Consider the following 19,352-nt stretch of genomic DNA (forward strand, 5'->3'; position numbering starts at 1 on the left):
GGCGATAGAATGGAGTTGGGGTATGTTAACACCAGTTCAGTGGGGTGGGAGCAGGCAGAGACAGTGGGCCGACCCAGGCAGTCAGGGTCGTGGGTCTTGGGGCAGCAGGTGGAAAAAAGCAATGTGGGGTAAGGGGAGATGGTGAGGGGAATTGAGGGAGAGTGTTGAGGGTATGAGAGAGGTAGTGGGAGGGAGAAAGGAGGCAGTGCAGTGAGAACATGGGAGTTAATTTACAGGTTGAGGATATGGCCAGAAGGCAGGTGATTAGGGCTGAGTGGGATCCAGGATCAGCCATGATGGAATAGCGGAGCAGACTCAATGGGCTGAATGGCCTAATTCTGCTCCTATATCTTATGGTTGTATGGAGTGAGAAGAGCATGAATGAGCAAGGTTGAGGGACGAAGAACAGGGGTGAGATGTGTGGGGGAGAACATTCAAAAGTTTTTGACCAGAACAGGCCATTCAGCCCAACAAAGCTGCCACATTGCTGTTCACATAATGTGTTTGTAGCCCCCACCCCCCCCCCCCCCGCCCCCGGCCACCCTCAGGGTCGCTCGGCTTGCTGTCGTCTAGGGAAACAGCCTCGGCCCAACCAAACTGGATAATTCATTTGTGTGGATGCTGTGTGAGGTACCCCACCCCGCCCAAATTACAGACAATACAGCAGATGCAATTAAATGATTTACAGTTTATAGATATTACTGGAACTATATAATTAAAAGAGAATAAAATATAAAAGGAAAATAAAAGGCGCCACACTTATCAAAGTTCAATCTCTTCGTGCACAAAAACCGTTGGAGCTCAAGAACCTTCTTCTTCACCCTGTGACCCCTCGGACCACCTCGACCGGCCGCCTGGGACCAACAACGGTGGTCGATCAGACGCTCCACACGAGTCCGTCTCCGTCTCCTCGCCGAACGTCCCGCTCAGGGTCCGACCCCGTTAGCGGATTCACAGCACCTCGTCCATCCTCTGTCTCGCTCTCCCGTCTTCTGCCCCAAAACCCCGCGCATACAGTATCTTCAAATACACCAAAACCATAACAACTATCCCAATTGGTTAATAGCACCCTCTTATCACCCTCTAAACCACAATAAGCTGCTAACGCAAACTTTCTCAACGTTTAACACAACAAAGCCGCATTCGCCAGATTAACATAACAAAGATGCCATTTTAATTAGCCTCCGCAGTAACATGAAAGTCGAAACCCCTTACATGTTGAAATAACTATCCAGTTTAGATTCGAAAGTCTCTAGGTACTACTCTCAACTACACAGCTAGGGAGTATGTACCATGTGTCCACAACTCGCTCTGCAGTGAAATGCTTCCTGGTGTTAGTCTGAAATCTCCCTGCGTCCTTGTTGATGGATTAATATTGAACTAGCAGCTGGCATCCACCTTACTTTTACCCTCAATGATTTTGAACACTTCTGTCATGTCTCCTCTCATTCTATGTCTACTTCGGCTAAAAAGATTTAGTTCTTTCAATTGTGTGGATAGTCAGAGGCTTTTTCCCGGGGCTGAAATGGCAAGCGCAAGAGGGCACAGTTTTAAGGTGATTGGAAGCAGGTACAGAGGAGATATCAGGGTAAGTTTTTTACGCAGAGAGTGGTGAGTGTGTGGAATGGGCTGACGGCGATGGTGGTGGAAGCGGATACGATAGGGTCTCTTAAGAGTCTCTTGCATAGGTACATGGAGCTCTGAAAAAAAGAGGGCTATGGCTAAGCCTAGTAATTTCTAAAGTAAGGACATGTTCGGCACAGCTTTGTGGGCTGAAGGGCCTGTATTGTGCTGCAGGTTTTCTATGTGTTTCTATGTTTCTTTCTTCATAGTTCATACCCTGCAGACCTGGAATGAGTGTAGTTGCCTTCTCTGGACTCCCTCCAGTGCCTTCACGTCCCTCACAATATGGAGACCAAAACTGTACACAGTATTCAAGGTGTGGCCTCACAAGAGTACTATACAGCTTAAGGAGAACATGTCTAGACTTGAACTCCACTGAGTGCATTATATAGTCCAACAATCTATGAGCCTTCCTCATCGCTTCAGTGCGTTGTCTAGATGTTGATAGTGATGAGTCTACAAGGTCACCCAAATCCTTCTCATACAGTGTACTTTCTAACTAAATACCCCTCCCTCCATTATATATTTATGTCTAATATTGCTACTTCCTTTATTTAATACTTCAGATTTAACTATATTAAATTTCACCTGCCATTTATCTGCCCACATCCTGATTTTGTTTAGATCTAACTATATTGATTCTGCTGCCTGAATGTTATCACCCCATTCCCCTAATTTTGTGTCATCGGCAAACTTTACTAGTTTATTTGTTATGTGTTTATCCAAATCATTAAAGTAAATTAAAAACAGCAGGGCTCCAAAACTAAATGCTCCTCTCACTATAACTTCTCTGTTTTTGAGCCAATTCTGCACCCATTCACACACCTTACCCTGAATCCCTATCTTTTGTAATTTGATTATAAACCTCTTGTGGGTATCTTGTCAAAAAAAGCCTTCCAAAAGTCCAAGTAAATGATATCAACTGCTCGATTGTCATCATAAATTTGAGTTGCCTCTTCACACAACTCCAGCATTTCAGTAAAACATGACTTCCCCTTTCTGAATCTGTGCTGGCTTTCTGCTAACAAGCCTGTTCTGATTGGCTGCTTTTCCTCTCATTCTTTATTAATATTTCCATTATCTCACCTATGTTCCATGTTAAACTGACTGGGCTAGAGTTAGCAGCTCACCCTTACATCGGTGACTTCCAATCTGCACCTTTTAAGGCATGGAAATGCCCGACGCAGGCCTCTCATGGGCTGAGTGGACATTCCCTCCCTCCCCTTACATCGGGATAAGAGTTTGGGGCAGAGAAGAAACAACGGAAAGGCAGGGGCGAGGAGGAGGTGAAGGGAGTGAACGGGAAGGTAGAGAGAGAAGGGACAGAAGTCCAGGCTTGGAAAGAGAGGGCAACTGAGCGGGAGCGAAGACAATGGAGAGAGGGATGGAAGGATGAGAGAGGTGGCAGTGAGTAAAGGGGGGGGTGGAATCGGAACAGAACAAAAGTCAAACATCACAGATACAGGTTCCACAGCCCCTCAGATTCACAGCCCTCAGCCCCTCAGCCCTCATCCCCTCAGTATGCAGCCCTCAGCCCCTCAGCCCTCATCCCCTCAGTATGCAGCCCTCAGCCCCTCAGCCCTCATCCCCTCAGTATGCAGCCCTCAGCACTCATCCCCTCAGTTTGCAACCCTCAGCTCCTCAGTCTTCAGCCCTCATCCCCTTAGTCTGCAGCCCCTCAGTCTTCAGTGCTCAGCCCTCATCCCCTCAGTCTGCAGCCCTCAGCCCCTCAGCCCTCATCCCCTCAGTCTGCAGCCCCTCAGCCTTCAGCCCTCATCCCCTCAGTCTTCAGCCCTCAGCCCCTCAGCCCTCATTCCCTCATTCTGCAGCCCTCAGCACTCATCCCCTCAGTCTGCAGCCCTCAGCCCCTCAGTCTGCAGCCCTCAGCCCCTCAGCCCTCATCCCCTTAGTCTGCAGCCCTCAGCCCCTCAGCCCTCATCCCCTCAGTCTGCAGCCCTCAGCCCTCATCCCCTCAGTCTTCAGCCCTCAGTCCTCAGCACTCATCCCCTCATTCTGCAGCCCTCAGCCCCTCAGCCCTCATCCCCTGTCTTCAGCCCTCATCCCCTCAGTCTGCAGCCCTCAGCTCCTCAGCACTCATCCCCTCATTCTGCAGCCCTCAGCCCTCATCCCCTCATTCTGCAGCCCTCAACCCTCATCCCCTCAGTATGCAGCCCTCAGCCCTCATCCCCTCAGTCTGCAGCCCTCAGCCCTCATCCCCTCAGTCTTCAGCCTCAGTCCTCAGCACTCATCCCCTCATTCTGCAGCCCTCAGCCCCTCAGCCCTCATCCCCTCAGTCTTCAGCCATCAGTCCCTCATCCCCTCAGTCACAGCCCTCAGCTCCTCAGCACTCATCCCCTCATTCTGCAGCCCTCAGCCCTCATCCCCTCAGTCACAGCCCTCAGTCTGCAGCCCCTCATCCCCTCATTCTGCAGCCCTCAGCCCTCATCCCCTCAGTCACAGCCCTCAGCCCCTCAGCCCTCATCCCCTCAGTCACAGCCCTCAGTCTGCAGCCCCTCATCCCCTCAGTCTGCAGCCCTCAGCCTCACAGTCGCAGTCCCGCTGATCCGCATCTTCATGCTAATACCAATTTGGCAATGTATGTGCTTGATCGGACAATTTGTAAATGTTGTGAGAGTCTCTGCCTCCACCTGAATACTCTTCAGGGACAGAGTTACAGATTCTAATCACCCTCTGGGTGATTACACACATCCCTCCAGCTTTTACCCTTTCCTTCACTTATATCTTCTGTCAGACCTCCCTCAGCCAAAGGAAAGCAAAATACAGTCCATCCAATCTCTTGTAACAAATGCACCACCCGGTGAACGTACACAGTAATGCAGGCGCCCTCTCCATTACAAACAAGTCCTTCTAAACAGTGCCCTACCTGTGAATAATGTTTTATAAATTTGTATCATCCCTTCCAGCTCGTATACTCAATCGCCAGGCCTTGGATCACGTAGACATTAGTGATACCCAAGTCAGGCTGCTGTTTATTGACTACCGCTCAGCGTTCAACACCATCATACCCTCAGTTCTAATCAACAAGCTCCAGAAGCTGGGCCTCAGTACCTCCCCTGCAATGGGATCCTCGACTTCTTCACAGTCTGTGCGGATTGGAAATGACATCTCTTCGCTGGCAGTCAGCACTGCTGGAGCTGAGGGATGCTCTCTGCTCCACTCTACACAGAGGGCTCACACCGCCGCTTGAAGCAGCAGAACCCGATGTTCCGACTGGGAGTTTAAAAAGGACATTGTATCATCTTTAATGCATGCATTTCTAAATGATAATAAACGCGGACTGAGTGTCTTCATAATCTAATCTAATAATCTAAACGCAAGGCTAGATTGAAAGGGTCAGAGTGTTGTCCCCGAGGTGAGGTACGGGCCAGTGCTCACGACATTTACTCAGCCCTCCGCTGAACTAGGGGGCTCGCTCCAGACCTCTGTTCAGAAACGCCATCTGCTTGCGGTTACTGGTTGCAGGATTTTTTCCATTGCACATTGCGTGTTGGGCGGTCTTTTCCATGGGTTGGGGGCAGAGAGAGGGAAAGAAGGGGAGGGGAGAGAGAGAGGGGGTAGGGGAGAGAGGGAAAGAGGGGAGAGAGAGGGCAAAGAAAGGGAAAGGGGGAGGGGGCAGAGAAAGGGAAAGAGAGAGGGGAGAGAGGGAAAGTAGAGGGGAGGGGGAGAGAGGGAAAGAGAGGGGGAGGTGAGAGAGGGGGAGGGGAGAGAGGGGAGGCAGAGAGAGGGGGATAGATGTGGGAGAGAGAGGGGCCAGAGATAGGAGGAAGGAAAAGATAGACAGAGATGTGGGGCGGGGGGGAGAGCGATAGGAGGGACAAAAGTGGAGGGGGGGACAGGGTAGGATGGAGAGAGGGTAGTGTGGAGGAGAGGGGAAGAGAATGTGGAAAGAGAGGGTTTGGCAGAGAGGTGGGGAGAAAGTGAAAGGGTTGAGGGTGGGAGATAGAGTGGGGAGAAAAGGGTAAGACAGTGGGAGGGGAGACAGGAAAAGGAGGAGAGGGTGGGGGACAGATGGGGGCAGAAGGGGGAAAATGGGGAGGAAGAGAATTGGAGGGAGAGAAGGGGAAGAAAGAGTAGGGGAGAGTGGGAATGAGGTGGGGAAGAAAGCAGGGGGTGAGATTGGAGGATGGGGAGAGGGCTGTGGAGAGGGTTTGGGAGAGAAGTGGGAGAGAGTGGAGGGATGAAGGAAGAGGGAGGAAAGAGGGAGGGGGATAGAGGGAGAGTGGGGTGAGGGGGTGAGAGAGAGGGAAGGGAGAGATAGGAGAGAGAGGGCACGAGAAGGAGGAAGTGGGCAGGGGGAAATGGAAAAAAGAGTGAGGGAGAGGGAGTTCAGGGGGTAGGGAGCAGAATAGTGGGAGAGAGAGGAGAAATGGAAGTGGGGGAAGAGAGGAGAGAGTGGAGGAGAGGGGGAGAAGTGGGTGGAGACATTTAGGGAGAAAAGTGGGGAGAGTGGTAGGGCTGAGAGAGGAGAGGAGATTTGAGGGGAGAGATGGGAGTGGGGTAAAAGAGTGGCAGGGAGGGGGAGAGAGGGCAGAAGGAAAGGAGGGAGGGGAGAGGGAGGGAAGGGAAGAGAGAAGAAGGGGAGGGAGAGAGTGGGGAAGGAGAGGAACATGAGGCAGGAATGGGGAAAGAGAGATGGGGGAGAGAGGTTTATGTCCTCGATGGTGGGTAGGCTGGTGCTGGTGATGTGTTGGCAGTTTTGACTCCCCATTGTAGACTTCCTGTCCGCAGTTTCCACACCGAGCAGTGATGCAGTTTGTCAGGATGCTCTCTACTACACATCCGTAGAATGACGTGAGTATGGATGTGCAAAGTCCAGCTCTCCTCAGCCTCCTCGGCAAGGAGAGGCAATGCTGAGTCTCTGATTGTGTCGGGTGTGTTCTGGGACCATGAGAGGTTCTGTGAAATGTGCTCTCCCAGGAGTTTGAAACTGCTGGCAGTTTCCACTGCTGCACCACTGATATGAAGAAGGGTGCGAGTGCTTACTACTTGTGACTGACTTCTTATTCATGCACTAAACAGATTGACAAGGATCAGTGAGAGTGGTTGGCAAGTTCTTCCAATGCCTGTGTACTCTGATGTCACAACTGCCCCTCACAACAAAGAACAGAACTGTTCTTTTCATCTCAGATTTGTGAACCGTTCCCATGAATGTTAATTTGACTGGCACAATGCTTCTGGGTTGCAATCTCCTTCCATCTCGAGCAATGGAGTCCTTTTTTCAGTTTTCCGATCCACTACAGTGCCTAAGACATCACCAATGTAACCAGGTAACCGTTGAGTATCATTTTTTTATTGTTATAGTGCACTTGTAAATGTAGCTGCCTGCGCCTTTAAGAGAAAACGGTGACGTCATTATGCACGGGTGGAGTAGAAGGAAGAGTTGTCGTTTGAATACCTTTCCCAGGTCTGGTGAGGAAAGGTGACTAATATTTGATAATATCCATGTAAATTCCTTTATACTTGTAAATCTAGAATGTTAGTAATTTGATGTGTTTTACATGTGAATGCTTTAGATTTTCGCGATTAAATTGATCAGTGCTGGATAGCGTGATTGCAAAGTTCCTTATCGGCCTGCGAGGTTAGTCTTTTTAGTAATTCAACTACAAGGCAATATATTGAAAAAGTTTATTTGTCTTTCTTTATTGTTTCATGACCGAATGTGAATGTAACGGAGTACAGTAATATGAATGTGTTATCTCTGTTCACGTAGCGTGAGTGAGGAGAACTCATTTCAAGGTCTATATACAGTATGTGTTTGGAAGTTAAGCACGTGTGTGCCAAATGTGAGTATATCTCTTAGTTGAGATGAGATGCATTTATTCATATTTTTGATGTGTATAAGGTACAGGGTTGGTGGGATTCTAATATTGTTTGTATTTTTTTTAGAATTGCCACTACCGTATTGGTTTTGTAAATTTTGTTTTAGTTATTTTCATACTGCGTATGTAACAAGGGTGTGGTCTGAAGTTAAACTGAGACTGTAATAGCGGGAACTGTTTTAATTTATTTTGTCGTTTTTATTTTGATATCCTCTTTCTGCAATGAAACATCTGAAACAGATAAAGGAACTTATGACCCGAAAAAGCTACTTGTTGTCCTGCGTGTGTACTTTTCGTCAGGTTACAAAAGCTCCCGTAGTTTTATCCGCAGACTTGCTCTCTTTGCGTTACACATTCAAGTACAAATCGTTTCTAGAAATCACAAACAAGAGTTCCCAGCACCAACACCAACCCCTGTGGCACACCGGCCCCCAGTCCAGTCCAGGAAGCGACCATGGACCGTCACCCTATTTCTGAGCCAATTATTAATGCAATCCACGTCTCCCTGGATCTCTTGGGATCGAACCTTCCAGTCTAGCTACTTATCAGAAGTCTTGCACTGACCTGCCCATGTTTAGACTGTGAGAGATAGGGGCAGAATTAGGCCATTTGGCCCATCAAGTCTGCTCTGCCATTTCATCATGGCTGATCTATTTCCTTCTCAACCCGTATCTGTGATGGTTTGTCTCTGGAGAGTTGTTGCTGCTTTGATTTCGACCTCTGCTTTTATACTCTTTCTGGACCAGTTCAATTCTCACCTTTCAGTCTCGTTGGCTCTGGGTCATCTTACTGACCTGTGTCATCTTCTTATTGACCCTGGTCCAAGCAGGCATCCATTTCTGGCCCCTTCTGCAAGTGACAACTGGTAATTATGGCTCTTTGTTCTAAATCAGTTACCAAACTAGTAACTAGCTTAGAGCAGATGCAGACCACACCATTCACAAGCCTGCATTCTATATCATACAAGGAACACCTGACAAATAAGTTCTTATTTGGAAATTATCTCTAGTCCTGCAGATTTCCTGGAGCTTTGTTGCCTCTCCTTTAAAACATTGATTCAGCCAAGCAAAACCAGTTCAGAAAATGGAGGATGCATAGTTGCTTCACAAAATGGCAGCTCCCATTCCTTGGACCTCATGGCAAGAATAGACAATGGTCTGTCTGCTTCCACTGTCCTTGTTTGATTTGAATTCACATTTGTAGACTATTGTTCTTTCTAGCCAGCAAGTGTAGTTGTGGAAAGGGATAAGGATGGTCCATAAATAAAGAGCATAGGTTGAGGAAAGGCTGATTCCAATAATGGAAAAAAACGTAGTAAAAGGGAACTAGAAGCAGTTACTTTCAGGATGTCAACATCCAGCAAGTGGAAGTTATTTAAAAATGAAACTACAGTCAGAGTCAAGGTGTTCCTAGAAGGAAGGACAGTGTGAATGACAAGTCCAAGGAAGTCTGGCTGTCAGTAGATAATTGACTGTCAGACGAAATGTAATCGAAGCATATGACAGGGACTTGAACAGCTCAGGCGAAGGTTCCTTAGGCAGGTGAGAGAATTGCTGCTTCACCCAGGAGTACGGCTTGGGTCCCTAGATAGAAGAAAGAGATGAAAGATTTTACAGATTACCTTTTTTTTACATTTACATAGAAACACAGTGAGTTGATGATCTGCCAGCAGCACCAGATGTTGATCTCCATGTGCATCCCCGGGAACAGCCCGTAGATCACAGAGTCCTCTGTTAAGCAGCTGCTGGGAATGAAACGTGACACTAGCCCATCCATCGTCCTCCACACCCTCTCTGCGAACTGACAGTGTGCAAAGAAGTAGGTCACAGACTCCTCCTTCACTGCAGTCCTCCCGTGGGCAGCGGGGTGTGGAGGCGACGTTCCAGGTGTAGTTCTCACCCTGTCTCTTGCACTCACAGCTATCTGGACTATTCCTCTTCTCACCCTGTCTCTTGCAAAAATGCCATCCCTTTCTCGCAATTCCTCTGTCTCCGCTGCATCTGCTCTCAGGATGAGGCTTTTCATTCCAGGACGAGGGAGATGTCCTCCTTTTTTAAAGAAAGGGGCTTCCCTTCCTCCACCATCAACTCTGCTCTCAAACGCATCTCCCCCATTTCATGCACATCTGCTCTCACTCCATCCTCCGGCCACCCCACTAGGAATAGGGTTCCCCTGGTCCTCACCTACCACCCCACCAGCCTCCGGGTCCAACATATAATTCTCCGTAACTTCCGCCACCTCCAACGGGATCCCACCACTAAGCACATCTTTCCCTCCCCCCCCCGCTTTCCGCAGGGATCGCTCCCTACATGACTCCCTTGTCCAGTCGTCCCCCTGATCCCTCCCCACCAATCTCCCTCCTGGCACTTCTCCTTGTAAGCGGAACAAGTGCTACACATGCCCTTACACTTCCTCCCTCACCACCATTCAGGGCCCCAAACAGTCCTTCCAGGTGAGGCGACACTTCACCTGTGAGTCGGCTGGGGAGGATATACTGCGTCTCGTGCTCCCAATGTGGCCTTCTATATATTAGCGAGACCCGACGCAGACTGGGAGATTGTTTCGCTGAACACCTACGCTCTGTCTGCCAGATAAAGCAAGATCTCCCAGTGGCCACACATTTTAATTCCATGTCCCATTCCCATTCTGATATGTCTATCCACAGCCTCCTCTACTGTAAAGATGAAGCCACACTCAGGTTGGAGGAACAACACCTTATATTCCGTCTGGGTAGCCTCCAACCCAATGGCATGAACATTGACTTCTCAAACTTCCGCTAATGCCCCACCTATCCCTCGTACCCCATGTTATTTATTTATATACACACATTATTTCCTTTTTCTCCCTCTGTCCCTCTGACTATACCCCTTACCCATCCTCTGGGCTTTTCTCCCCCCATCCCCCTTTTCTTTCTCCCTGGGCCTCCTGTCCCGTGATCCTCTCATATCCCTTTTGCCAATCACCTGTCCAGCTCTTGGCTCCATCCGTCCCCCTCCTGTCTTCCCCTATCATTTCAGATCTCCCCTCCCCCTCCCACTTTCAAATCTCTTACTAGCTCTTCTTTCAGTTAGTCCTGACGAAGGGTCTCGACCTGAAACGTCGACTGTACCTCTTCCTCGAGATGCTGCCTGGCCTGCTGTGTTCACCAGCAACTTTGATGTGTGTAACACAGTGAAGGTATTATTTGTGTAGAGAATGAGCGGAGGACAGCCCACAAGTGCTGCCATGCTTCCAGCAGCAATATGGCATGTCCACAACCTACTAACACAATTCCATACGCCTTTGGGATGTGGGAGGAAAGCCAAAAGAGTCATGGGGGGAATGTAGAAACTGGCGCCGTAGAGCTGATGTTATGCTACCGTGCCCTCATCTACTCTCCTGTCAACAGATGTTGCACTGTCTGGCGTTGTACGGGACCCCTTGTCATTGTCTGGGACCTCTTGCCTTAGACAGAGTGGTTGGTGCAGACAGTAGAGCAAATCAAGGAGTCTGGAAGGAAGTGAGCCCTCCTAAATTTTGAAAGAGGAGGGGAACATGTATCTGGTGATGCAATCTTGTTGGAGCTGCTGGAAATCATGAGGAGTGATCCATTGAATATCGAAGGAGAGACCTGTGAAACTCTGACTGAGAGAGGAGGTGAGAGCAGTAGGGTGAGAGACAGTTGTAATAGGCAGAAAGGCTTTGTCTAGTGGGGACACTACGGTTCAGGAAGAAGGAAGAGACTTTTAGAGACGTTTGTTCAGACAGTCTCAGAACATGGAGATGAGATGGAGTAGTGCTGAGAATCTTTGCAAGAGCCAGACTGCGATCACTTCTGGGAATCTCTGATTTGTAATAGTTGCTTGTGACTAACTCAGGGGTGTCAAACTACCAGCCTGCGGGCTGCATCCGGCCTATGGGGTGATTTGAGGGGAAAAAAAGTATATTCACGACCATTTATTATGTATCTGTACGGCAGCCGCTCTCTCCCCCACCGCTGTCTGTGCTGCCTGCTGCGCCGGCAGCTTGTTGTGTGTACTTAGAAAACAAACGGCGGCAGTTAACCACCCGCTGTGCATAAGCACCTACCACCCTCATCGAAGACCACTAGCGCCCCACTTACGTCGTCGGACACGGTATAACCACACAGAGTACTCAGGTGAGTAACACCTGTAGCAAGGCTGAGACTGTTTGCTGCTGTGGTTCAAAATGCTTTCCAAGGAAAGAAAAGTTGACATCGAAGGTCGGATATTCAACGATAATTGGAAAGATCGTTTTTACTTCTGTGAGGTCAACGGCAAACCTGTGTGTCTGATATGCTCGCAACAAGTGGCTGTAGCAAGAGAGTACAATATCAAACGACAATATGAGACGTCCCACGGAGAAAAATATGACAAGTACGCAGGACGACTCAGAACGCAAAAGGTGAACGAGCTTGAAGCAGCTCTGAAAAAACAGCAATCGGTGTTCACCAAAAGTCGAAAGACTCATGATGGAGCTGTCAAGGCCAGCTATATTATTGCCAACAAAATAGCTGCTGTGTGGAAGCCATACTCAGAGGGGGAATTCATCAAAGCATACATGCTGACAGCGGCTGAGCTGGTGTGTCCTGAGAAGAGACAGGCTTTTGGTGATATCAGCTTGTCAAGAAATACTGTGGCAGAGAGAATCGGGGACCTTACAGGAGATTTGAACAGTGAACTAAAAGACGAAGTGAAGTCATTTATTGCCTTCTCTATTGCAATTGATGAGAGCACCGACGTGACTGATGTAGCTCAATTGGGAATATTTATTGCATCTTTGACCGCCACCGAGGCGTTTGTGGAGATGGTGCCCATGACAAACACCACAACGGCGAACACCATTCTCTCCAGCCTCGTCGAGGCCTTGGACAGTCTGGGGGTTGACTGGAGTCACGCTGTTGGCGTGGCAACAGATGGCGCACGGTCCATGGTCGGGAAAAAGGTAGGTGTTGTTGCGAAACTCAGAGAGAAAGTTCGGACAGAGAATCGAGAGCAGGAATTCTGGAATTTTCAGTGTATTATACACCAAGAGGCGTTATGTAGCAGGAGCCTGAAAATAGACAATGTCCTGGACGTAGTAATCAAGACGGTTTATTTTATTAGAGCCAAGGGACTCAACCATCGGCAATTTGACACTCTTTTGTCCGAAAGTAATATTGGACACGGCCTACCCTCCCACACTGAAGTCCGCTGGTTGAGTAGAGGGGTTGTGCTCAAATGTTTTTTTTCAATTACATGGGGAAATTGGACTATGCATGAACGAGAAAGGGAAGCCAGTGGCAGAGTTGGATGACCCAGACTGGCTTCATGATCTTGCATTTTTGGTGGATATAACAGAGCACTTAAATGTGCTTAATGTTAACATGCAAGGCCGCAACAAACTTGTTACGGAATACTATGACAGCATTTGTGCCTTTCAAGTTAAATTAGGCCTGTGGGAGATGCAACTATCCCGGAGCAACCCAGCTCATTTCCCCTCTTTGCAGTCTCTGCGTGTCGCTCATGGGAATAATGACAACATGGACAGGTACAAGGACAAAATATCACGGCTGAAAAGTGAGTTTCAGAATCGTTTCCACGTCTTCACTCAGCTCAAGAAGGAATTCTCATTATTTTGCTCGCTGTTTGCCGTCAACGCAGCATCAGATGTGCTGGAGGAACTCCAAATGGAACTAACTAAAATTCAGTGTAACTCGGCTTCGAAATATAAATTTGAGACTGTGGGTCTGGGCTCACTCTATCAATACCTCGGACCGATGTACCCCAAGATGACAGACTTTTCCTCAAAGATCCTTTGCATGTTCAGGACAACATATCTCTGTGAGCAGGCATTCTCCATAATGAACATTAACAAATCCAAACTGCGCTCGCAGCTGACACACAGATATCTATACATTATGAAAATCACAACTGCACAGAAACTGGTCCCTGATGTCGACAGGCTGGTTAAAGCCAAGAGATGTCAGGTGTCTGGAAGCAGCAAGCAAAAAATGAGTGACACTGTCCGATGCACTGTGACATATAAGCAAAATGCATTATGGAATATTGAGTGTTATAATATTGTCATCCATTTATTTTCTGACTGTTCTATTATTGTAAATGTGATCACTTCAATAAAAATTAGAGGCTAACTGTGTTCATTGTCTGAATTTGATTGCTGGAAGCAGGCTAATAAAAATTAGGTGCAGTTGTGTAGCCTACATTTACAATTTGTTTTGTTAGGTCTACATTTGTGTCTGCTAAAGTTCGATTTCAAATGGTTGATTAACGGACAGGGTGTGGCTCCCAAAACCATCTTAGCCAAAATAGCATCATTTTTCTCTCTCTCATCACAACTTTCTTGTAGCCTACGACTGTAAGTTAAAACCAATCATAAAAATAATGCTTGCTGGGCAATCTTCTTCATAAGAAACGAAATTGGTAAAATGAAACACTTTGTAGTTACAGCAGAGACTGAGACACATGAAAGCAGGTTGAAAAAATGAAGGCAACGAAAGCTGCGGGAGCACATGCGCGTGCACAACTGATCCGGCCCGCATGAAGTCACATTTTGCCCAATCCATCCCGTGACCTAAAATGAGTTTGACACCCCTGGTCTAACTCATCCCTGAGATGGTGTTGGAGAGATCCAGATCCAGAGAGAACGAGAAGTGTCTGAGATGGGTATTGTGATGGTAATAACAAGGTGGAATTTGAAGGCAAAAATTGATGATGTGTTTGAGTTCTTTGAAGAAGTAGCTGTACAGAAAGGAGCTGAAATGAAGATTATTGCACATGTTGTAAACATTCCAGTGATAAGCAACATCACGCAAGCATTGAAAGGAAACAGATGTAGAGAAGGTGGAATAATTCACAGAGCAATACAGAACCAACACAGGCCTTTAATCCCAATGATACCATTCTGACTACACTGTCCACTCAGCTAATCCCGATTTCCTGTGTTCAGTCCCTATTCCACCCCACCCATTCCCTGCCCACCCCTCCCCTGCCCACCCCTCCCCACCCATTCTCTGCCCACCCCTCCCCTCCTCAGCCCACCCATTCCCTGCCCACCCCTCTCCTCCCCACCCATTCTCTGCCCACCCCTCCCCACCCATTCCCTGCCCACCCCTCCCCGCCCATTCCCTCCCCACCCCTCCCCTCCCCACCCATTCCCTGCCCACCCCTCCCCACCCATTCTCTGCCCACCCCTCCCCACCCCACCCATTCCCTGCCCACCCTTCTCCTCCCCACTCATTCCCTCCCCACCCCTCCCTGCCCATCCATTCCCTGCCCACCCCTCCCCACCACACCCCATCCATTCCCTGCTTGCCCACCCCTCTCCTCCCCACCCCACCCCACCCATTCCCTGCCCACCCCTCCCTTCCCCTCCCTGCCCACCCATTCCCTGCCCACCCCACTCCCCACCCCTCCCTGCCCATCCATTCCCTGCCCACCCCTCCCCACCACACCCCACCCATTCCCTGCCTGCCCCCTCTCCTCCCCACCCATTCCCTGCCTGCCCCCTCTCCTCCCCACCCATTCCCTGCCCACCCCTCCCCTCCCCACCCATTCTCTGCCCACCCCTCTCCTCCCCTCCCCACCCATTCCCTGCCCACTCCTCCCCTCCCCACCCATTCCCTGCCCACCCTGTCCATCCCCACCCCGCCCATTCCCACACCTCCCCTCCCCACCCATTCCCTCCCCTCTCCTTCCCACCCCTCCCCACCCATTCCCTCTCACCCACTCCCCTGCCCTTCCTCCCCACCCTGCCCCACCCCACCATGTCCCTGTCCAAGTTATTCCTAAATATAGACGTTCCTCAACTACATCCTCTAGCGCTTGTTCCATGTACCTCCCATCCCTTCAGCATCCTCTTGTTCTCAGGATCCTCCTGTTCCATGTACTTTCCATCCGCTCAGGTACCTTTTAAACCTCACCCTTTAACCCTGTGAAAGATGTTGTAATCTGCGCTAATCATAATCTTATACACTTCAGTGAGGTCACTGGCCTTTGTCAGTCATGTCGTAGTTCTACAAGCCATTTGTAAGGTCGCATTTGGAGTAACTTGACCAGTTTTGGCCACTGTGTTATAGGAATGACGTGGGTAAACAGGAAGAGTGCAGCAAAGGTTTATGAGGATGTAGGCTAACTCTTTATTCCGTGCAACACATCCTGAACTCGGAACAGATGCTCTTTAAACAAACAAAACCTGAACTCTGTGCACTTGCTTTCAAGCTACACAGATCCTGAACTCTGTGAGCTGGTCTTTAAACACACAGATCGTGAACTCTGTGAGCTGGTCTTTAAACACACAGATCGTGAACTCTGTGAGCTGGTCTTTAAACACACAGATCCTGAACTCTGTGAGCTGGTCTTTAAACACACAGATCATGAACTCTGTGCACCTGGTCTTTCAAGAAATAAATCCTAAACTCTCTAAACATGCAGATACAGGACTCTGTGCAGTTGTTCTTTAAAAACCCAGATCCTGAAGTCTGTGCAGTTGCTCTTTAAACAAACAAATCCTAAGCTCTGTACAAGCAACACACATCAAAGTTGCTGGTGAACGCAGCAGGCCAGGCAGCATCTCTAGGAAGAGGTACAGTCAACGTTTCGGGCCGAGACCCTTCGTCAGGACTAACTGAAAGAAGAGCTAGTAAGAGATTTTCTTAAATCTACTAAATTGTCAACGGACAGGAGTAGCAGTCAAATACGTTGTGTTTACTCCTAGAAGACTACAATGACCATGAAGCCTTGCGCGAGCGCCAGTGCGCATGCGTGACTTGCGCATGCCTGTACGTACCGTTTTGTTTCTACAAATCGTTTTTTGCCGATTCTGTTCCGGGTTTGGGGTGTTAATCAAGACCGGAATATAGGTGATAAGTGGCTAATACACTCAATTTCGTTTCTAAAAGGGTTTATCTAACGAATTTAATATTAAACACACAGCGCATATTTTGCTCGCATGAATAGAGTGATAAATCAATTATCAGTGGAGGACAGGGGAGCTTGAAGTAAATGTTGAACGGACTTCCAGTAGAATTGGTAGAGGCAGGTTCGGTATCATAATTGAAAGAAAAATTGGATAGGTATTGTCGTGGTTTTTCGTTTCTCACAAACAACAAGGAGACGCAGAAAAATCGTCAAGACGTTTTAAACTTTAATTTGGAAATCAAAGCTGAGACAATCAGAAAGCTAGTAGCTGACTGCCCGTCGAGGCTTCTATACAGCATTTTTTATAGCAATCTCCTATATTAGCTACATTATCATATCCAGTCGGCCTGTGATTACATATCATCAATATATCCGCTCTCGACCTTCCACTATTGTTTTACTCCCTGACTTAATTATGTCCTAGTTTACATTTTAGACCAGGTGTCTCCTCATCCCTAACCACAGTTATTTCTTAATTGGTTTTGCGTTGACATACTGCCACATATTTCATCACCTTACTCGCCACCGTTATCTTTCTACTTGGTTTCATTCTAGTTCTCTTCATGAATTAATAGTGAACAGGTCAAAAGTCATGGCTACATAGTGAATACCTTCTATTGAGCTCGCAGTGGTTACATAGTAAATATAGAAAATATAATGTGTGCATTTGAGTAAATACTGTTGAGTAAATACTGTAATACATAGAAAATACAATGCATGCGTTTGCATTTTCCAATATAATCCCTCTGAGACCCACAGGGTCTCATACAGAGAGAGAGAGGACTGAGAGTCTATGCACAAAAGCTCAAATAAAGCCCCGCATTTACTCCCAAATTTGGGTTAAACTGTAGTTTCCTGCGCTTAGGACTCAAACTGTTCTCTCCCTACCACCCTAGGCTGCTGAGCCAAAAACACATCCCTTCGTAACTGAGACAGGGAAAAAGACTCAGGAGCCTTCACAGCCTAATCCCCACATATCTCATCTCTCTCCTGTTCATCTTGCATGTCTCGTAGACTGTACGAATACATCATCGGTGTCTCCTTCTCCATAGGGCTCGACCCAACAATTTCCAGGAGCATCGGAAACCGTTTCATTGCAGCACGCACTACAAGCGACTTGAGGCATGGAAGAAAACAGCACAGAATGACCGCACAGCTTAGCAATACAATACCAATGGTTGGTGCCATGCTCCCCATCCTCCTAGTTTACTATTTAACCAGTCAAAGAACTGGTGTCCAAACCCTGCGTTTTGTTTAACTTCCTTTCTTAGATTTTTCAGTTTATTCATTGCTCTGGTAAACGATCCCTCCGGACTAGTGTTATTCGGTATAAGAGTACAGCACTGTTCCCCAAACATTACACAAACCCCTCCTTTCTCTGCCAATAGCCAGTCTAGTACCTGTCTATTCTGCCACGCCACTCTACTGGTTGCATCTAGCTGCTGCCCCAAGGCCTCTAGTGCATCATCGGTGTAGTTAATGAATCTCTGTTGATTATAATATATATAATTTATCCGTTCAACATTTTTACTAACCCCTATTATAGGTGTAAGTGCCTCCCAGCCCGCAGCAATCTCATTTCTTGCCTTAAATTCATTAGGTATACCTCTCGGCTGTCCTATACTGTCGATTTGGATTGTTGGATCAGGTTCATATTTTCTCTTCCTTCGTCGCAGTATCTGCTGCTTCAGAGCGTCAAATTGTACTTCAGGGGATACTACAACTTCTTGAATCAGCATAACTTGTGTACATGTACCTGTCCAACCGAGAGGGAGTGTGGATCTCAGACCTCCCTCCTTCCCACAGAGCCACCAGGTATCTGCTAACGGGATGATCTGGGCATCCAGTGTACCATCGGGTGGAGGGGTACCTGTCTTGTATCTCTGGCCTGGGGTTACATCCCAAGTCTTAGCACAGTTACCACTGAAATGTCCAACCAAGAGATCACCCATCTGTGTGAAACATTCATAACTCAAATGCTCCTGCACTTTGAGCTTTCCCAAAGTGGGTGTCTGGCTTCTTTTATTTATAGCCCACGGTCTGCTGTAATTACAGTTAGAGGCAAACTTGTTTTGATCATACTGCGAGGAAGCCTGGTATAACATACACCAATAAGGGCACATTGGTGTGTTATCAATACATTTCCGATAACAAGGATCTATCCTGCTACAAATTCCCATACTGCAGGTCTTGACTATACTTGGACACTGCTGCGCACACTGCCCCCTCCGTTCCTTTCGCCATTGCGTGCAGGTGGAAGAGTTGTATGGCATGGGGACTACATATTGCACTGGACTTGCCCTTGAGCATAGATAACAATTCTGTCTTCATCATCCCTGCTGTATAATTTGCCCATTGGTACCATATGCTCTGGTACCATGGTACGGAGGTAACCGTTGTGCTCCTCTTACTCCTTTCTCTCAGGTTTTGTGGGATCCTAACAGTCCCATGCCACATCTGCCAAATTAATGGTCTCCAAATCTGCACAAGAGTATCTGAGTGTATCATCCCGGGGGGCGGGACTGGTCACCCCCAAGTCGTCCCCATTATCTGAAAGAGTACTACCATCCATAACCCCATCCTTAGGGTCTTCGGGCCTGTCCTCAGGACCAAAAATTTCCCTTATTACTTGGTCAAGTTCCTGCGGTTCAGTGTCAGCTTCTTGTTGCTCTTGTCTGTCCCCTACTGTTTGTTCCTCTTCACCACTTACCTCGGGCGGCCCACCTGACTGTACCTGCGGGACTGTTCTAGTGCAGTGATTGAGATGATACCAGGTGGAGCGTCCTTCCACTTGAACTGCAGTGGGTGAGGCTTTGGTTACTGTAAAGGGCCCTTCCCTTCTGGGTTTGTTCCACTTTCTTTGAAACGCTCGCACGTAGACCTGATCGCCTGGCTGGATTGGTCCTTCCCCTTGATCGATCTCTGGCTCTTTCTGTTTTTCATGTGCATAAATAGACTTATGTATCATAGT

This window comes from Mobula birostris, chromosome 3, assembly GCF_030028105.1.
Source record: "Mobula birostris isolate sMobBir1 chromosome 3, sMobBir1.hap1, whole genome shotgun sequence".
Lineage (NCBI taxonomy): Eukaryota > Metazoa > Chordata > Chondrichthyes > Myliobatiformes > Myliobatidae > Mobula > Mobula birostris.